Below are 6,000 nucleotides of genomic sequence, written 5' to 3' on the forward strand. Positions count from 1 at the left end.
TTAGTTTAGTTACATCGACTCGAAAGTCAGACTCTCGTTCTCTAGCCAATAACTTTAGATCTATATATATATCTAAACTTTACTATTACCTTGTAGATATTGTAATCGTATGAGGTGATCAAGTAGATGCTATATTATATACACATATATGATGTAAGCCCTATTACAAATTCGATCGTTATCTTCTTTCACAGACCAAATTACGCAAGTTTTAGGTATAAGATCCATTACAATTATTGTTTTTATTTGTGTGATTGACTACTGATTGCCCAAAATTATTTAAAGATCAACAAATTATACCTATAATGTCAGGTGTTTTGCGTGGTATGATGGATTTTATAATCATTAATTTTTCTTAAATTTATAAACTACTATTTATAAACATGACGATTTATGAATATATATTATACTGTACGTAGTACCTATAATCTTAAAAATATACGGAGTTCCATGTCCATTACAACGACAAAAGTGGTAATAATATAGTTGTATGTACCAGAAAATTGTACGAAGCCGTCGTTTCTAAAATGCAGATCATTATCAACGTGCAACATCAGTCGTGATTTCAGTGTTCTGTATATTTACGTTCAGACAGTAAAAACAAATTCCCGAGTAATTGTGTTTATTGTGTTATTACGTTTTGATTCTAAGGTACGTTTTTCTCTATTTTGCATGTTTTTGCGAGAAAATTGCTGTAACATTACATTCTGATCACTTCATTGTATATAGGTAGGTTGGTATATAAGAGAGCGGCCCGCTGTCGGTCAGACAAAAGACGGTCTTTACTCTTTACAATATGTATTCATTAACCACATTTCGTGGGGAGAACAACGTTGTCGCATTGGAATTTTAATCATTCCTATATACAGGCGTTTACGAAAACAATGCGAATTATAGCAACTTTTTCTTGAGCAATTATTTATAACGTCGCGTTTTTATACTTTGGAATTATAAAAACTGTCTGGTGGTTTAGAACGTATCGTAAAATGAAACGTTTCAGTAAATGCAGGTGACCGATTCGAGTGGCGATACGGCATAATATAATATTATACTATTACGTATTCTGTCTTATAGGAATAACAGTCGGCAAAGTATTTTCGAATCATGGTCATCATAATAATTATAATAAGACTTCAGTAAAGGAAGTTAGGCTAACCTCTAGTTTTTTAATGTATATTTTAATTTATAATATTAGTTTTCAGGAGATTTTAAGTTTTAATTATAAATACCAGGTGACAGGGACCTCATAATATAATATACTATACGGATTTTTTTTAGATTCAAGTTCCTATTATATGACAGGTCGTGTATAATATTATTTGTATTATGTTACGGCTTTAAAGTCTAAATAATTATGTACACATTAACTACGGCTAAGATATAATATATTTAGTAAAAATACTATACGGTTAATGTAAAGTTTACATATAGTTATTAGTTTATTATATATTAGGAGTATAATTATAGTGTATACGATTTGAACATAAATAAATATTGTATTGTGTATGAAGATATTTTATTATTCAAACTCTACCTATAACTAATTAATAATACCCTATCTATATTTATTTCTAGTTTTAAATTTTATATTATTAAAAGGAATTTCAATTGTATGTTATAATTTATAGATACACTTGATTTCTTATACGTTTTGAATTTTGAAATTCTTTTATCATGTCTATAAACTTTTCACTACACCAAATAAACCAAATCGTCTTTTTTTTTTTATCAAAAGTTAATTTGTCAAAGCATTCATAACATTTAAATTTATACATAATAATATCATCTATTAAGATGTTGATAGTGCGAAGGTACTGTGTCGAAAACAAGGTTCTTCAGTGCAACTCATATCTGTCTCCCCTGATTATTATTAAGCCTGGTCTATGCGAGTCGTATAGGTATGACACTATAATATAATATGGTCTACGGCTTGTGTTGAACCGTCCAAGTTGCGATTGTCGAACAAACGATGAGTGATTGTTATACACGATATTCTTAACGACGAACTACAAAAAAACAAAATTGAAAATAATGACGACTAACGCGTTTAATATTGTACCGATGTATCTATTGTGTGTCCGGCGGCGAAGTGTGTCTCGTGTCGGTTTTCGGCCGTCGCAGGATAACAAAGTGCCTGCAGCTATAACGCGCGGCGGCAAAGCGCGTCATCACACGAGACATTTGGAGCGCCGCCGCCGCCGCCGTTGTCTGCAGCGGACGCCGCGCATTAAAACACTAAAAAACGATGACTTATGAATATAAATAGATTATTATTATTATTGAAATGACGAGACGTTTGTTGTAACGCCATCGTGCTGTATATACGCGTATACATAATATAATATAAGGTACGGAATAAAAAAATAAAAATAATAATATACGACCGCGAGTGCTTATATCCATATATATATATATATATATATTTACCGTGTGTATAAAAAGCGGTGTGCTGCTGCGGCAGTCTTATGTGTGTGATGTGTGTGTGTATACCGAATTAGTATATATACATATTATAATAACGATGATATATAGATTTGATGTGAATATACGTATATATAGTAAGCGGGTGTGTATAGTGTTTCGATGATTGCGGCGGCTTGGTATAACGAAAGAGTCGTCGTCGTTTGTGATGTGTCGGACGATTTCGTGTGTTTGATTGAAAGGCAAACAAGGTGTAGCTATGCGCGTAAGGCAGACGAAATAATAATAATAATAATAATAGAAAAAAATGTATATCAAATAATAATAATAATAATAAAATAAAAGCGTCGGTACACACACAACTACAACAGAGGCCGAAGAGAACTTAATATTTATATATATATATATGTATAATAGTATATAATGATCGAGGTGCGGGCGAGGGGAGGCGTGCATATACACAGAGTATTATAATACGCGAGTAAAAAAAAAAAAAAAGTATATCCGAAATAGAGTGTCGGACCAGGACCGTCGAGGCGGCGGCGGCGGCGGTGGCCTGTAATTATATTGTAAAGTGCCAAGAGCCGGCGTTTCCCTTTGTAACCAGAATACCAAAGCACAAGCAATAACACGATGATAGTGCACAAATTCGCCGACACAAAATGGACGGAAACTCGCGCGCGCCCATAAATATATATATATGCACAATATGTATACGTCTATATAATATTATATTATATGCTTATATATATTATACGGTCTTATCCCAATGCCGCCGCCGACACCTCAGATCTCTTTGGCCTCATCGAGTCCTCCCCGCGGGGATAGAGTGGCGGCGGCGGCAACGTCGGCGGTGTATATACGCGTTTAATTTGACAACACGTTCGTTGTTTTTTTCCCCCTCATTCTTTCCATTTATACATTTCGCCCCGTTTTCCCGGGCTGACGTATACTTACGTCTACCTTTAATTCAATCTATATAGACTCTCTCACAAACATAATATTACACGAAAATACGCTTTATTGCTCATGCGCTTTTTACTTATAATATATACTACGTAGGTACATAATAATATAGAAACTGCAGCGTTATTACACACAACTGCAACGTGCAGTCTGCAAGTGGCGTCTAAACTGCACTATATTTGCAGTGAAAACAGAGAACTTGGCGTTTTCGGCATAATTCTTATTGTGTGCACGACGGTGTAAATAAGGATATTTTTTCATCGAGTCAAACTGCGCATCACAGATCGCGAATATTATGATCAGAACTCTCAGAATAAACTTTTTATATTTTATTTTTTATAATATGTGTAATCCTATACGTACATATCACTGTATAGACGAATACATCTATAATCTGCAGTAACCACCATACAGGAGAGACCTCGACAAGTCACAAATGATATAGGGGGGGGGGGTTGAATATATTATATTATGTACCTACGTCCTACATATACATCTCGCTTTTTTTCCGGTACACGAGGAGATATTTTATTTGTTATTCATTTAATGCTTTTTTTATGAAATATTTTTTTATTTATAACAAATGTTTTATGTTTTGATGATTATATGATAATGACTATTAGAATTACCATGCATAATACACTTATGAAGGCCGAATGGGGAGGGGAATAGTTAGCGATAGTTCCCCTTCATCGTCCACTCTAAAACCACAACTGATCCGGACTAGCATATTATATAATAATATATTATGTTTTACTTTATACCATGTACAAACTATACAAATAATGATATTTTTTTGTATTGCACATTCTCGCAAAACGTTTGATCACGATATTATTATTATTGAAAGTTTTAATAAAATATCTCTACAGATACATTCTCGGAAAGTAACGCTTATATATTATATTTACACAATTATTACTCTTTTAGTCTCCTATTGGTTCTTTGCCATGTTTAATAATAAATGAAAATTGTTAGTAAAGCTTAGAACATAAAATAATTTATATTTTAACCACGTATTGTTATTGACTTTTGAATACCTACTGGTAAAATTGTTATCGTGCTCTCTCTCTTCCTCTAATCTTTGTATTGAATTTTGAAATTACATTGTTTATAGTTTTATCATCGACATAACTTATGCCAGCTAAACTAATCGCAGTTTCTTTCTAATCTTTTTTAGCCTATCGTGCTTATGCATGTATAGGAGCAAAGAGACGAGTGTTTTCGGTGTGTCTTTGTCACAGTGTTTTGACAAGCGTTGAAGCGTGCACGAATATTTCTTTAAGTGGAGTTTAGCGAGATTTTTGTCTGACCGGTTAGGTGTATTATTTAGTGGACAATCGATTTAAAACGCATTATTATATAAACGATTCACTCTATATTCAGTATGTTCGTCGATAGCCACAGATTTTTGGACAACTGTATTTTTAGTTTCTACACAAAAACGCATGCTATATGTGCGTTCCACGCGTGATCACAAAATATATGTTATTGTTCGCACGTGTTTCCGCGATTGTACCGCATAGGTATATTATTTTGAATCGACGGAAAGCCGCGAGTCCGTTATGCGAATCAATAACACTCGATCGTATCGGTTTATCATCATATTTTCAGCTGTATAAGCTTTTTACAGTACATTATTATTCCAGTAAATATTATATTAATCCGTTCTATCCAGACAATGTCGCGTTGCAGCAGCAGCAGTGCTGGGCGCGGAGTGATTGATTTAGTGGAACCCTTTACTATGTGCGCGACGTGTACGCACTATAATATGTTTTCGGTATATATTATACATACACATAATAATATAATATTATGTCGGAAAACGATGTTTTCACTACACATATGACCAAACACATGGACGGATAGTAATCTCGGGGTGCAGAGTATATAGTGTGTTATACGTGTATATAATAGATGCGGCAGTATATTATAGTGCGCGAGCGTGTACGCCCCGTGTCGTACTTGAAAAAGGCACCTTTTATCCTAACCCTTTAATCCGGCGTTTTATGGACGTTTATATAAACTGATGTATTCAGACATTAATTTGACCGATGTCCCGAGGCGCGTCCCCGAGGGTTGGACGCAAATCAAATGCAAATTGAATGTTAAACAGCAGCATTTCAGAATTATCAAACCGTCTGCGCCCGTTTCGACAATGCGCCGTATATATATAAACAGTTTAAAATCTCTCGGAAAAATAACCTTTTACTTTTTTCGTTTTTCCAACGAAGTGAATATTATTATCGCCGTATAGCTGTATTATATATTTATATATACTTAATATATTCTCCCGCGTGTCTATATTTGAAGACCGCTTAGGGAATACATTTATTATTTAACTTATATTTTTTATGTTTACACAATAATACAAAATGACATAAATTTTCTTCAGCAGTACAAAGCAGAATGATTCTAATTTTTGTTTATTAAAATATAGTAACATTTAAAAAACATGTTTTAATATGTAATATATAGATTTACTTTTATATATTATAAGGTATGTAATTTAACTAAAAAATCAGTCAATATACCGGAAAAAGTGTAATATACAATATCTAATATTAAAATCTGTATATTTATTAACGTTGGTCTAAATCAGGGGTGGCAAAC

This window comes from Aphis gossypii, chromosome 1 (assembly GCF_020184175.1).
Source record: "Aphis gossypii isolate Hap1 chromosome 1, ASM2018417v2, whole genome shotgun sequence".
NCBI lineage: Eukaryota > Metazoa > Arthropoda > Insecta > Hemiptera > Aphididae > Aphis > Aphis gossypii.